Genomic DNA, 17,100 nt, shown 5'->3' on the forward strand with positions numbered 1-17,100 from the left:
AACAAGCGTTGTGACCTTGATTTTAAGAAAAAATATCATTACACATTTTCAAGAATTTTATTTCCTTTGCTTTTGTGTAGTTTCCAACTTAAAGCATTGCACTTTGAGTGTCTTTCATTCTTCTCATGTTCCTCCTAGAAAAGCATGCAGTCATTCACACATGCATCTATCTTCACATAATCAAAGTCGATGCGATTCATAAATTTATTCGCCTCGTAGCAAGAGTTTGATAATATTTTTTATTTGGGCAATACTGCCATCAACAAATCAATCAAGATGTTGAATGATATGTTACTTCAATTGTTCATTGTTTTGATATGTAACAACTTGATAATGAAAGCTAGTTTTGTTAACTTTGTACATAATGAATATAGATCGCTCTAGGGATCACACATTAAGTCTTGAAAGGGCTTATGTTTGCCTTCATCATATGGAGCTATGTCCAACATTTCTCTGACCTGATCATAAACCTCTGTCGTATCCTCGCTCTCATTGTGATATACACGCACTGTATCTATATGGTTTGGGTCACACTCACATGAGACTGAATATATTTTGTACTAAAACTATGTCCAATCAAGTGTAGTTTGATCAGTCATAGAACTTTAAATTTTTTATTGTTGCAGTCTTGATATGGACCTCGCATCTTACCAACAAAATCAACATGAGCACATGATGCTTTAAGGAATTGATCAATTTCAGATGTATAAGGTTTAAAATTTCATAGATGGCAACCCCACTACATTCAACAAGAGAAACTTTGATCAGTGAGATATATATGTATTTAATTTATATATTTATAAGTTTATATATATATATATATATCAGTTTGAAGAAAAGAAAAAAAAACTTAAGAGATAACTAGAAGAACATCATAGATACAATTATGTATACAATTTAAACCCCCTTTGTGAGAAACAGGTGCATCAGATCACTTCAAAATTCTAAATTAAACAAAAGAAAACAAACATATTTTGCATGCATTCACACAATGGAATGCACATACATGATACAATGCTGACAAAAAAAATCCTAAAATCAAATCATAAGTAAACATATATTATTAAAACCCTAAACCTAGCCAAAATAAAATGTTGGATTTAGTATGCATTCATACAAAAGAATGTCAAAACAAAAACTAAAACATAAAAAAACCTAAAATATAATCATAAATAAACAAATATTAGCAAAATATTTGGATTTTGCATGCATTTACTCAATACATACTATAATTTTAAAATTAAACTAAAAACTAAAAACTAAAATACTGATTAAGTTGATTTTCTAAAAAATCAGTGAAGAATTGATTTGATACAAATCGATTAATTCAGGTCAGTCTGATATAGTTCAGACAACATTTGTTTCTACTGAACACCATCTTTGGTTTGTTTCACAATTTATTGTGAACTTCGAAGTCTTCTCCAGACTTCCTTTTCTCCTAGTTTCTTCAACGTGAATGAAAGATGACCCCTTCTACTTATATTGCATTGATCCTTCAAAGGCTTTTTTCTTTTTTCTTTTTTATTTTTGGTGAAAAGTACTACTTTCATGGTTGATAATTATGTCATTGTTTCAAATATTCTCCTTGGAACTCCATGCTCTATAGTTTGGTAGTATTTTTCTTCTATTTGATTAACCATCATCTTCTACCCCAAAAATCTCCCTCCCCCTCTCTTTATTTCTCTCTCCTTAAATCCATCCTTTATTCTTCCCTCGTATCAACCATTTCCACTTCAAACTTTCTACAAGCCTCATACCCAACAAAAACAGAGTTACCATTAAGGTGGTATCTCATGTGGTAAGCAAGGTCCTGTGTCAAGCTGAAGGCCCAAGATCAAATCCTTCTACCACATGGGGCGGCCGTTGTTCTAGAAGGGGTCCGTCTAACCCCAGCTTGCCTTTCAGAAAAAAAAAACAAAAACACAAATAAAGTTGTAAAATGTATGCTCCGACCACCAACCCCACTCCTCCTCCTCTCAACACCAACACCAAGCCCAAACCCTCCAACCCCTCCTCATCTTCCATGTCCTCCTTTGCCTCCCACCTCCAAATGGTTAAACTCAACAACTAGATTCTCAAATCCCTTGACAAGCTCTTCAACTACTCAATCGATTTGAGGGTGCAACTTGTGGTGGAGCTGAGGTAGATGAGGGGCGTAGGAGAAGAGATTGATTGAGAGAGGGAAAAGGGCACACTCACCACTATGTGTGATTCTCCGACGATGGGTGAGTTCTTTGGCGGTTGCAGAAAGATTGAGGTAGAGAACAAGGGAGATCAAGGTGGCGCTCGTTGGTCTGCCGGTTACAAGCAGAGAGAGAGAGGGTGAGAGGAGCAATGCAAAAAGAGAGGGGGGAAAGAGAGAGAGAGAGAGATAAACCTATAACGACTATAATTATCATCGTTATAGAGTAAAACCTATAACGGCGAGATCCAGATCTTGTCGTTATTGATCTATAACAACAAGATCTTCTAGCCGTTAAATATAGTTGTTAAAGTGTTTTAAAGACAATATCTAATGGCCAAAAAATCTTGTCATTATATATGTTTTTAATGGCAAGATGTAGGCAACGGCAAGGCATTCTAGGGGATATACAGCTCATCATTATTGATGAAGCTAATAGCGGTGAGATTCATGGCCATAGCAGAATATAATGTCAAGATATTTATATCTTGGCTATTGGAAAAGAGTCACTGCTATTGACCCTCATCCATGTAGTGAGAAAAAATACATTATTTTAAAGCTGAAAGAAATAGGATTACAAAAAATATATAAAATATATTTAAAATATATTTCTTATTACCCAACGAGCTTATACAAGCCGAGCCTGGCTGAATAGATAGCCATTGTTCATATTCAACTTGCAAAACCTATTTTACAAGTTTAAATGAGCTCTTTATAAACAGAGCGTGAGCTACTTGGCTTGTTTCCCAACTCTAAATAAGGGGTTTTAAGAAATTAGAACCAACAATTTTCTTTCTATTAGCTGTCCTTTTATATTATCCATAAACCATTTCTTGGGTGATTTTTTCAGGTTAAAAAAGTGAAGCAAAAACATAGTAGTTGCTACTTGTCGGCCTTTTGTCCCTCATTTTACTGCAAGAGGTCACTTTTAGTGGTTTGGCTCCACTACCACTTCCAATCACAACAACTCAGCTTCTTTATGTGGCTAGCTCCCTCCAAATGTACGTCAATAAGTTTCTAGATATTCCAAAGATTTGTGGGTGCTCTCTCCATGATGGACTGCAGGTTCAACTCTCTTAGACACTGAAGTAACATGTTGTTTAGCAGGTCATGCGTTTACCTCTCCTCTATATGTGATTTTTTTTAATCCAGCAAGGTCTTACGTGTAGTTGAATCCAATGAGGGCCGATCGGGTTCAAAATGAAGAGAGAGGAGGGGTACAAAATATTTTTGTTTGACTGTTGATCTAGCTCATTGAATGATGCTTAGTGCAAAGATGATCATGATGTAGAGAGTTGATTAGATACAAGGCTCGGATACCAATGTTGAAACACAGTGATTTCAAAATCTGGTATGGATGGGGTTACTTACTTGAATAAAGTATGTCGCTAGAAGGAGGACTCAAACCTCAATTCTATGTGAAGACATGTGCTCTATCGGTTAAGCTATGTCAACCCTCTTCACATTATGAGTTTACCTCCCCAATTCTCCCATCAACTCATTTGTAGCTCATGTCTCTTCCATGCCTGTTGTCATGTCCATGGATCTATGTATAATTATCTATGGAAGTTTGGGCTTAACTCTACTATTAACATAGAGATAATGTCCTATTAAGCTTTATAACCCTTATTAATAACCCATGTTCATTAGGTTACATGCATCTCATAAAACATATTAAATTATCTTAATGAGCTCACCATTCTTGTGGCTCATGGGGTTCTATTTGTGAGACCCTGTAGAACAATGGATTCAATATCAGGACCCAACACTCTAATCACAGCAGCTCAGCTCCTTCAAGCGGCCAGCAGTCGCCAGACATGCCAAAGATCTATGGCTACTCTCTCCATGATGAATGGCTCATGCCAGCAATCTCACCATAGGGATGTTTGAAACAAAATTGGTACCAATTCTTTGCATACTAGGATATTCTTTATCAGCCATGGCATAGAGACACCATTTGTGACTTGTCGTATCTTAGGGACACGACATGTAGATTTACTACTTTTTTATGACATGTTCTTGACACTATTTATTTTTAATAGTTTTTATATTTTACTATTGATAAATGTATATTAGAAATTAAAATAATTAACACATCACTCATAAATTAAGCAAGGGAAAACCTTTTTTTTTGGGCTCAAGGAGCCCCCCCCCCCCCCCCACATGGACTTTTTTTTACATTGACATGCATCCAAATAGAGCACCATGACAGAAGAATGAATCCAGGGAGGCCTACGTGTACAGGTTATGTGACATTGAATGAGATCTAGGGTTGATTAAGTGCCTAACTGTGACACAAGATAATCAAATGACAATAATATAGACCCCCACAACACCAGAATGCATGCCTCAGTCACAATGTTGTCATGTGATTGGCTACGTCACATTTGTATTCTTGCTCTATGTGACACATTGATCACACAACAGAATTTTACGTGGGTATGTAAGGTTTTTTTAATCATCAATATATATATATATATATATATATATATTAACATTAAATTAGTTGTATTTAATATTAGATGGATTCAACTTAATTAAAATAACTAAAATATCTCACTCTAGATGATCACCCTTAGCATATACACTTAGCACTGTTTCAGGCCATATAGCTGAGGGAGGTAGTGAACGTGAGTCACATCACTGCATGTATGAATGCCACCTATGATCCCATCCTTTGGGACATCAACAGTTATGCACAAGAACCGTTGGTTCCCATCCCTGTCAATGAGATGACATGGAGAATACAGTCAAGATAGCCCCTGGAAACATGACAACTGTCATCGTGAAGTTTCGTTATGTTTATAAAAATGCACCCTATCCGTTCGATTCAACAACTCAGTCGGGTTACGTGTACCATTGTCATGTAAGCATCTACAATTCCCTTTTGTCTAATTTAAATGCTCGGGTATGTTTGGGTTTGTGGAATTAAGTGTAATTGGAATGTAGTTTTACTTAATTTCACTAAATCCTTTGGACAGTTTGTAGTCACAAAGAGGGATTTAGTGGAATTGTATTCCAATGCTACTGAATTCTATGAACCCAAATACACCCTTTGGATTTGAAACTGATGCCAACTGCAGGGCAGAATTTGGTGTTAAGCTTAGCACTGTGAGCTTACCTGGGCTAGCTAATTATGTAGGCACTTCATCGCCTCTATGTCAGAGACAAAAATTCACCAATCACTGGGCGAGACACATCCATGTGCCGTGTTTTGTTGATCCAATGTGATGGTCTCATCACCTGCTCTACCTATAGAGCTATTGGTTGGAACTTCCACAACAACTCAGTAATGGATTTTCTGTAATTTATTTTCCTGCATAGTACGTGTACATTCACTACGTGATGTCACCTTAATATGGTTTATTCTGTTAATGTTGTGGTGGATGCAGATTTTGGATCATGAAGACAATGCCATGATTAGGCCTTTGATGCTGGTAAAGTTGGATGAAGATTAGAGTGATTAAGTTGTAGTTGTGGTATGATGTTCACCATACATATGGTTTTCTGCTAGAATTATGATACAGTGGTATATGTATCATGTTGGGCTTAAAGTGCTTTTTTATACATTGGTTTAAGTAAATAAAGCTCAATAAGTTGTTTGCTGATACAACTCACTTGATCATAGAATGAGAAAGGAAATCTATATCAAATCCCTAATATTACTGCTGAAAGTTCCAATAACAAAATTTGGTTTATCACATGTCCATACAAAGGCTCAATTTGGTGAACAAATTTTTGAATGAGTTGATAGTAGACCTTGATGTTTGGTCTAGATGGTGCATTGGATTAGCAATAACAAAGTTTTAACACAAGTTCATTTCCTAAAGAAGGGGATCTTTCCTTCATCATGCGAAACTCAATAATCAAGCATAAACTCTGCCTAAATGTCGGCTTAACCAAGACACTTGTAAATTAAGATGAACATTGTAGGCAGCTTTGTAGGTAGTAGGTATAAGCTCCCCTTCCTTGTCAAGAGTTTCGGCAGATTCAATTAGGGGCAAAGCCAGAAATCCAAGTTAAGATGGTCATATATATATAGACCCGTATGTTCGAACATGTTTTTCTTCGAATGCACTGGGTAATGCTGCACAATTTTTTTTCAAAAATGATAATTAGTGGTGGTTTTGAACTGTCGCTAGTTGTCATTTTCCCCACCCAGAGATTTAGGGGCAGTCAAGACCACCACTCAATCTAGTGAGTGCAAAAACAAAAAAATGACGAATCATCACCGTGCGCTATCAATGGCAACACTTCATCCAATATATATCATCAAACACTTATATATATATATATATATATATATATATATATATATATATATATAAATAGTGATGATACGGTGCTCTTGGAGCACCTACTCCCTCTTATTAGCCATTGGATCTTTTGAGATAACAGCTGTGATGCATGCAGAAATGTAGTTGCTCTCACTTTAAATACACATGAAATACCTTAAATGGTACTCTCTCATCATTTCTAATGCAACTGCCTTAAAATTCTCACATTCTCATCTTTTCCCATGCAACTGCTTTAAATGGCACACACTCTCTCACAAATAGATACCTTGGTGAATATTGAACATGAACATGGATAATGGATAATGAATGATACGGTGGTCAGAGGTCAACATGACCATTTGGGCATGGGTACGGGCCATTCACTACCTACTGCAAAATATATAGTTAATATGTAATTATGGAACACTCTTGGACTTACCCGTTCTTCTGGACCTAACTTAATGAAATCCCATCCAGTAAAACGGTGCCACAGGTATGCAAATGATGCATAATTATTTCTTATCGGGGGATAGATGCTGATCTACCTCATGGCTGGATAGATAAATGTTTACCACCGTTAATACCCTTCACCAAATTTTATGGTCTGTTATACCCAAAGATCTCTAAACGAACCATAAATGACATTAGCTCAACTTCACTAAGACCTTATAAATGTTCAGGCACCCAAGTATCCCCAAAGCTTCCAAAGGGCAGAAGTCTCTGACCAGCTAAGGAAGGATTTCCTAACTTTTGATGAGCTCAAGAGCTTCTGTTATCCTTGGCCATAAACTGTGCAATCAATTCATCAAGAAAACTGGTGTAGATCCAACCAATGTAAAATCTAGCTCAAGTACCCTCAGTGGGAAGTCCTTAATGAACTTAGGAAGGTTCTGCTAACTTAAATTAGCACGGGAAACTCCGGTGTTCTTCACTATTTTTCTTCTCTAAATGACAATGTTGTTAAGAATCAATTGCACTAAGTGGTTTTTTTATGTAAAGAAAATTTCTACCAAACTATAATTTACCTAATAGAAAACAGAAAATAACAAAAAAAATGTGGGAAATAAGAAAGAAAACTAGAATTAAATTAGAAATTAAAAGGAAAACTGAAAATAACTAATTAATTGCAATATCACAATCAACTTCTTATCTACAGAGATCCCTCATATATAAATAGATGATATTTTTTTCTAATTTTAAATCAAGCATACTATCTATTCTGACCTTCTAAAAAGATAAAACTTATCCTAAAATATGAATTGTTGGAAATAAAACAACAAACTAGAGAAGAATATTGTTCTCTAGAATGAAAAACACGCAGAAATGGTGGTAGAGAAGGAGAAGGCTACAAAAGGCTTCAAAACATTCCAACGACTTATCAAAATGATGATACATGGCTGCTATATATATAACATTCAAGCCCAACCAGAATTTAATTACATAATAAATTCCTACCATAGAAAAACTAAAAACTATTACATTTTCAAGGAGAAGAAATAAATGGGAGAGGAACCCAAAGAGTTTGCATAGAAAAACTGCAGATAGCCTTAATGTAAAATAAATTCTCAAAATAAGGGTGGAATACGAAGAGTCTAGCTTATAATTCCAACAAGCCTTAATGTAAAATGAGTTTCCCAAAAATGAGGGAGGAATACGAAGAGTCTAGCTTATAATTCCAACAGCCTCTCTTAAGCTAGACTATAATGACACCTAATTTCTCTCTCAATTTATTAAAAGTTTCATTCTTCAAGGCTTTTGTAAAGATATCAGCCACTTAGTCTTGATTCTTGCAAAACGTGACATTGATATCTCCATCTTTGACGAAGTCTCTAATAAAATGATACTTGATTCGAATATGCTTGTTTTTGCCATAAAAACTGGATTTTTGGTGAGTGTTGTGGCTGAACTATTGTCGCAAAACAAAGGAGTGCTTTCACATTGAGGATGCTTTAACTCTTGAAGAATCCACCTTAGCCAGAGAGCTTGACAACTAGAAAGAGCCAATGAAATATACTTAGCTTCGATTGTGGAGAGAGCAACAACAACTTGCTTCTTCGATGCCCACGAGATTGCACCTGAGCCAATGTGAAAAATGAAACCTAAAGTGCTTTTACTATCATCTTTGTTTCTACCCTAATCACTATCACAAAATTCTACCAATTTTGAATCTTCGACACATTTATAATGAATTCCATAATTGATAGTGCCATGCACATATCTCAAGATTCTTTTGCCTATGTCCCAATGAGTATTAGAAGAAGATTCCATGAATCTGCTAATCATGCTGACAGCAAACATAAGATCAGGTCTTGTAGCAGTCAAGTACATAAGACTACCAACAAGGCTTCTATAGAGAGTTGCAACGATCTTTCTCTCACCATCACTTTTGCTAAGTTTCAATCCAACTTCCATGGGAGTATTAAGAGGTGTAGCACCCTTCATTCTGAACTTCTTTAATATATTTTCAGCATACATTTTGAGATATGAATATTTCATCTTCAGCTTGCTTTACCTCAATGCCCGGAAAAAAATGGAGAAGCATTATATCAGTCATTTCGAATTCGTGCATCATGTCCTTCTTAAAATTTTCACACATGCTTACACTAGTGTCAGTAATTATTAAATCATCAACATATAAGCATATGACTAAGAACTCCCCTTGAATGCCTTCTTTGATGAAGAGAGTATGCTCGAAAGGACACCTTTTGAAACCATTCTTCAAGAAATATCCATCAATGTAACTATACCAATCCCTTGGCACTTGTTTCAGCCCATATAAAGCCTTCTTCAATCAACACACTTTGTTTTCTTCATCCTTCTTCACATAACTCGTAGGTTGATCAATATACACTTCTTCTTCAAGGAAACCATTCAAGAAAGCTGATTTAACGTCCATTTGATAGACCGTTTATTTTCTTTGAGCAACCAAAGCTAACACCATGTGAATTGTTTCAAGGTGAGCCACAGGAGCAAAAACTTCATTAAAATTGATGGCATACCTTTGCTTGCAACCTTTTACCACTAGCCAAGCTTTGCATTTTTCAACTTCTCCATTTGAGTTGAACTTTGTTTTATATACCCACTTGACGCCAATAGATTTGTGTCCACTTGGGAGCTCAGTCAACTCCCAAGTATGGTTTCTTTCAATGGAGTCCATTTCTTGATTCATAGCAATTCTCCACTTCTCTTCTTGAGATGCTTTTTCATAAGTAATTGGATTAGCGTCCGCAAATAAAGAAAAATTCACCAAATCTTCCTCAAGATTTCTTCTTATTGTTTCATAAATTTCTTGAAGACTTCTTGTCTTCATAGGAGGAGATTCAGAACTTCTTAAAGATGAGGAAGACAATGATAAATGCGCAGATGGAGAGGAGAGTGAAGTATCTCCTTCGCCACCATCACTATTAGGTTCATGATTGTCCTCCTTATTGATGAAATGTGAATTTTTATTTTCATTCTAGACATCTCAATTTCAAGATTGTTCTTCATTGAATTTTACATCTCTGTTTATGATAATTTTCTTGGTGATTGGATTGTAAAGCTTATAAGCCTTTGAGCATTCATTGTACCCAACAAGGATACATTTTTCAGATTTATCTTCAAGCTTGCTCCTTCGTTCATCGGGAATATGAGAATAACATATGCTGCCAAGTACTTTTAAATGAGCAACACATGGTTTTTGCCCACTCCAAGCTTCTTGAGGAGTTAGGTCTTGAACACTTTTAGTGGGGGCACGATTAAGAAGATAGATTGCACATGCCACTGATTCAACCAAGAATATGTTAGGCATACCTTTAGATTTTAGCATACTTCTTGCCATCTCCATGATCGTGTGATTCTTCCTTTCCGCAACGTCGTTTTGTTGAGGTGTGTACCGAGTAGTCAACTGATGATGGATGCCCTTCTCTTTCAAGAATTTCTCAAACTCATTGGATATATATTCAGCCTCACGATAAGTACGCAAGGTTTTAATAGAGAGATCACTTTGCTTTTCAACAAAGGTCATAAATTGCTTAAAATATTTGAACACCTCAGATTTTTCTTTTAGAAAATAAACCCATGTCTTTCGACTGAAGTTATCAATGAATGTTAAAAAGTAACGATTACCTCCAATAGATGTGGTGCACATAGGGCCGCATAGATCAGAATGAACCAACTCAAGTGGTTTTGATGCTCGCCAAGATATGCTACTAGGAAAAGAGTCTCTGTGATGTTTTGGTGACAAATTTTGTCTTGTTGATGAATGTTAGGCATGCTTCTGACCATATGTTTTTTGCACATGAGAGATAAAGAACTGAAATTCAAATGCCCATATCAAAGATGTCATAACCATGATGGATCTTTAATAATAGTATTGAAGCAAGGAAGAGCAACACTTTGAAATATAAATGAAAACATTTTGTTTTGAGTCATTTTCACCTCGGCTGTGAGAGTATTCTTTTTGTCCTTGATTTCACATATTTCTCCTTTGAAATGAAGATTATATCATTTTATAATAAGTTGCCCAACACTCAAAAGATTGTGTTTGAGGCCTGAAACATTGAAAACATCGGTGACGGGCTTGCTGCCATGGTTAGTTTTAACAAGAATATCACCATGTCCCTTGACAGCAAGCCTATTATCATCACTTGTTCTAACTTCAGTTTGGACCATTTCATTTAAGTCCACAAATAAAATTTTTTTTTCAGTCATGTGGTTACTACAACCACTATCAATATACCATACTTCATCATGTATTTCTTCTTTGGTATCACAAGCAAGAAAGAGAATATCATCATCAAGAATTTTATTTTTCTCATGCATGAAAGTTACCTCCTTTTGGTTTTCTTCTGTCAATCTCTTTCTACATAACTTTATGGTGTGACCATACTTCTGACAATGAAAGCATTGAACTTGTGAGAGAGAGCAACATCTACCTCGACCTCTTCCTCGTATAGAATAAGATGAATCACAATCATCTTCTTTCGTCTTTTTATTTCTACCACCTTTGTATCCTCTTCCTCTTCGTCCTCGAGCACCACCACGAATAGAGAAATGTGTCTGAAAAGCTTGCTCGATTGGAGGATAATCAAATTGCTTTATACGAAGTTCATGAGATTGAAGTGATCCCATTAAACTATCAATGGACAAGGTGGATAAGTCTTTGGATTCTTCTATAACAACAACAATATATTCAAACTTGCGAGTTAAGCTTTTCAATATCTTTTCAACAACTCTTTGATCGTCAAGTTTTTCACCATTTACTCACATTTGATTAACAATGGAGAAGACTCGATTGAAAAATACTTTAATAGTTTCAGATTCTTTCATTTTTAAAGAATCAAATTCACTTCTAAGAGTTTGGAGTCTCACCATTTTTACCTTGTCTTCTCTTTTATATGTTGTATAGAGAGTATCGTATGCTTCCTTTGTCGATTCCGTCGTAGATATTCTTTCATAAATTCCTTCATCAACAGCTTGATAAATATAGAACAATGCCTTATTGTGCTTCTTCCAGTTTTCTTTCAACTCAGTTTATTGTCGTGGAGTGATGCCCTCCACATTGTCCATCACATCGAAGCCACTTTCAACAATGTTCCATAGATCTTGAGAACCAAAGAACGCCTTCATTTGAATACTCCACTTGTTATAATTTTTTTCAGCAAAGCAAGGAACTTGTGGTTGCACCATATTGTTGGAAGTCATCCTAGCTCTCATACCACTATGTTGAAAATAAAACAACAAACTAGAGAAAAAGATTGTTCTCTAGAATGAAAAACAAGCAGAAATTGTGCTAGAGAAGGAGAAAGCTTCAAAATATTCCAACGACTTATCAAAATGATGATACATGACTGCTATATATATATATATATAGCATTCAAGCTCAACCATAATTTATTTACATAATAAATTTCTACCATAAAAAAACTAAAAAACTATTACATTTTCAAAAAGAAGAAATAAATGGGAGAGGAACTCAAAGAGTTTGCATAGAAAAATTGCAAATAGCCTTAACGTAAAACGAATTTTCAAAATAAGGGAGGAATACGAATAGTCTAACTTATAATTCCAACAAGCCTTAATGTAAAATGAGTTTTCCAAAAATGAGGGAGGAATACAAAGAGTCTAACTTATAATTCCAACATGAATCTAATATAATGGTCCAAATACAAAATATTCAAAACAAAAAATAAAAATCTAATAGACCGGGGTCTTTTGCTCCACTCTTGCATCATTTTTCAAAATATAAAAATATCAAATTGGTTCTAAAGCGCGCAATAGGGAAAGCTAAAAAAATATCAAGTTCTTCAAGTTGATTGATATTTGCTAAGGTCTTTATTTGAATGCTGCAGTCTATATCAGGAATTTCAGAAAAGTGAGGCTCATTCCAGAATTAGGGGCAAGAAGTTGGGTGGTCAGTGGAAATTTCCCTTGTATTTTTTTTTTTTAAGAACCCTTGTGTTTTCTTTCTCGCTCCCCTTCTATTTCATGTGACACGGTTAGGTGATCGGGCCGAGTACCTTATAAAGTACTAAGGCCATACAAAACACAGAAAATTGCTAGCACGTGCAGTGATTTTCTGTATAAAATACAAAACACAGAAAATCACTACTGTATAAAACACAAAACATAGAAAATTTCTACACGCGTAGCGATTTTCTGTGCTGTGTCCCGAGTATTTTGTAAAGTACTAGAGCCTGATTATTGAGATCTGAGTTGGATCTTGATCCAAAACCATACCCACTGACCCGCATCGGGTCAAGGCTTGCAAGATAATGAACCTAGGTCAATCATGCAATGGCTAGGTCTTACCATTAAGTATAATTAAGACCTAACATTTAAAAAGTGGTTGATTTTGAAGCTAATTAAGGACGGCATCCAATCAACTAATTTTGACTTGAATTCGTTGTCAAACCCCAGCCGTTGGATGGTTTCGTCAAAGCATATATCCCTTCCCTTCACGCAACACCAACAGCTCTTGAAGCAAACAACCACAGACATGCCCAACAAGACACCAACCCTCCAACTTGGTATCGTATTATATGCCATAATATCAATGCCACCTGACCAATGTGGGCAGCCCATAGATAGACGTGCCAATCGTGTCTTTATTTTATAGGTAACCTTGGTCATAAATCTCGGTATTGGTGTTTCTATTTTCTTGTAAAATAAAAAATATTGTAAACAAATTTTAAAAATAAATTTTGAAACTAAAATTTCCCAATGAGAAAAAACTTTGCAAGAAATTAAAATTTTCTTTTACTTAAATTTCAAAAAATGCACATACAAAACATTCCAAATATGAAAAATGTACAGAATTATAAAATACTTGTAGTTTTAAAATCATGTTAATATAGCATGATATTAATGACATCTTAAACTTGATAGGTTAGGCTGCAATTGGGTGCTTATATAACAATTCTGCACAGGATTTATGATCCCATCAATGTCACAGATATTAGTTTTGGGGACTATTTCAGTGAGGAAAAACTCTTGCAAAAAGCTTCTAAACATTTTCTCTTTGAAAAATCCCAAAAAATCATTCACATGGAATTTTAAATATATAAAAATAAAAATATATATAAACTACAGCAAATGGTAGTATGTGTTAGAGACTAATTCATGGTACTTTAAAAAATAGTAATGTTTTGAAAATTTTGTAATTTATTCAGCAATACATCGGCTTTTGAAAATAGCATGAAAAAATGACGATTTATTCAGAATATCACGGATAATTGTCCGTGAATATCGCTGACCTTGTTTTTCATATAATGCATATTTGCATACGTGTGAACAGGCACAAGCCAACGACTACGATCTACATTAGCCAAAGATATTTTCTCCATTTTTTTACTATTTTCTTTTGATCTTCCTTCAACGTGTGAGGTTTAGAGATGACAATCATTAGAAAATTGTGTTTTGGTACTGGCTGACTTTGGGTCTGAGATTTGGTGCTCTACCAACCATCAAAACCGTGAGGCGTTGCCCCCATAGTTTTTCTAATAGCTCACAAACCCAAACAAGGGAAGCGATTGCAGAATATTTTAAAAAATGATGAGAGAAAACTAAATTAGCACACACAATCTACGTTTCAACTTGTCCCCCAACTCCATAGGCCCGGCGGCAGGGGTCCTAGCCTTGGAGTTATATGCTGTTGGCACGACGATCATAGGTATGGCAGGCTGAGCCAGCAGGACTAGATCTAACATAACAAATTTGCTTGTTGCATTTGCAAGCATAACGTATTTCCTTGTTTCCCTAGGGCCCAGCCAACCGTTGCCACGTTGACTAATTATCATTCTTTCACTCTTAGCCTTACCAACAAATGATTCTCTTCATATATATATATATATATATATATATATATATATATATATATATATATATATATATATAAAGAGAGAGAGATCAACTTTACTAAGTCATAGGATCAACAAAAAGTTGAGTCCGCGAAAACAAAAAACAACAGACCCAAAAAAAAGGGGCCAAATGCACGAAGGCAAAACATAAAAATAGAAGAACACAAAGATCAACCATAGTCTTGAGGAAGAGAAGGCAGCTGAAGGGGGTGGATAACATCTGAAGAGGCGCAAAATTGCGTACACATCAGTCAAGATGCAATGAATGAGCTTATTGAAAGCAACCAGAATTTGACTAAAGATGTTATCCACCCCCTTTGTATTTTCAAAAGCAACTGAAATGAGAGAGAGAGAGAGAGAAATGGGTCGGTGTTAAACCCATTTTGTATGTTAAATTGGTTTTTCTTGCCATTTTCATTTCATTTTTAAATTCTAACCATTAAGATGTGATCTATGTACTTGATTTTATAGGAATCAACTCTTGAAGCATTTGATTCCAACACATGGATGGGTTTTTATAAAATTGGAAAATTTAACGGTTTAAAATCTTTGTAAATTTTTGAGGCTCCAAACATCATTTTTCTTCATTGAAAACACATGATCCAGGTGTGGATTCTCAGTAAATCAACCATGCCCAACACATTTGGAGCCAAAACAGCGTAAAAAGCACCTAAGAAGCCGAAAAACCTATTTAGCATGTGGTTTAGCCACGAATGAGTTTAGCACAGACCCATTTTCCTATATATATATATATATATATATATATATATATAATGTTTTTGGTGCATTAGATTATAGACCATGATTCTACTAGTATAACAAAAAGTGTTAGATTCTGCCGTCACCAAACGATTATGAAGCATTAGGTATTTGGTATTTTCTGAATCCTAAGCTTGCATATCATTTGAAGAATGAAACCAAATGTACTCTAACCATTATACCAACAACAGAATGTTAATGTCAATTACCTCAAAGTGCATCATTTATGGGCTTCTCAAATGCTAATTGGACATATAAAGTTCTCAAGCATCTGTTTGGCACTTTGGCATAAATATATATGGTTGTACAGTAAACCGACTACACAGACTATTTTCAACGTTATAGAGAATTGTACATCATTGATTCGGATGCGATGTAGTGATTAACACTATATTTCTGCTTAAAAATAAATTGAAAATAAAGTAGGTGGCGTGTAGTCCATATATAGTCTACCATGTAATGGTTAAGCCATCTTACTTTCAAACTGGTTGTGCACAAACCCTTCCTCAATTATATGTGATAGAGAAATCGTATGGAAGGCTAATAACCATATTTAACATTAATTTCTATTATATAATATGTGATGTATAATTATGCTAGCGTGTGAATATCATTACTTAATGTGATTTTTAATATGGTGGCTTTAGCGTGTGATTCTGAAGGCTTGATGGGGTTATGCTGGCTGGCTGGACAGCATGAAATCTTCAATGGTTGGCCCCACTGCCATTTTCAAGAAACTCATCCCACGCGGTCGTTAATCTAGTCATCACAATGTGTATATACAGGGCCTGTGTCTCACCTTCCCCTTTCAAGCTGCATCAGCTCAAACACCCAACACCTCTTCTTGGTTCTCTCTCTCTCTCTCTCTCTCTCTCTCTTTTGCTTCTGTCGAAGTTGATTTCTTTTTCCATACTACAATCTTTGTATGATCATCAAGTGAGTATGATGACGACACTGAGCTTGAGACAAACATTTATTGTCTTGCTAAAGTATCATTACCTATCAGTTATCACCCATGTTTGAGCCACATTGCGTTCCACTTGGGTGGCATAAACCTGCAAGAGTGGAACTCATGACCTCACAGTCTCACTCTTGATAAAGTCATGGGCACACCTTTTCAAGGTTCAACCAGGAGAGGTCAAGGCCCAGTGGACTCTTCACCCTCTCCCTCTAGCGAGCAGATCCAGTGGTCTAGGCCCAACATTTTATGAGTGTTCAGCTCCTAACCACTGGCTGAAAAGAGTGGACATGAAAATGGGTGATGAGTAGGGATGGAAGTCTACTGAGGCAGAAGCCCGGGACAAGGTCTCCACCTCCGCCCTGTCTCAAAATTCTGCCTTTCATCCTCGCCTTTATCCCCGTATGGGTTCTGATTTTAACCTTCATCCCCGGTCGAAACACGGAGCGAAGCGGGGCAGGGTCCCATTTCTCTCTTGTCCAATGTCATCCCTAAAAGTTTAGTTATTTTACTAAAGGGGATCAGGGATGGGGCAGGGCAAGGCGGGGGAAAGCGTAAGTCCATTCCCGCCTCCATCCCCACATG

Source organism: Nuphar pumila, chromosome 10, assembly GCF_984573655.1.
Source record: "Nuphar pumila chromosome 10, dmNupPumi1.hap1.1, whole genome shotgun sequence".
NCBI classification, from domain to species: domain Eukaryota; kingdom Viridiplantae; phylum Streptophyta; class Magnoliopsida; order Nymphaeales; family Nymphaeaceae; genus Nuphar; species Nuphar pumila.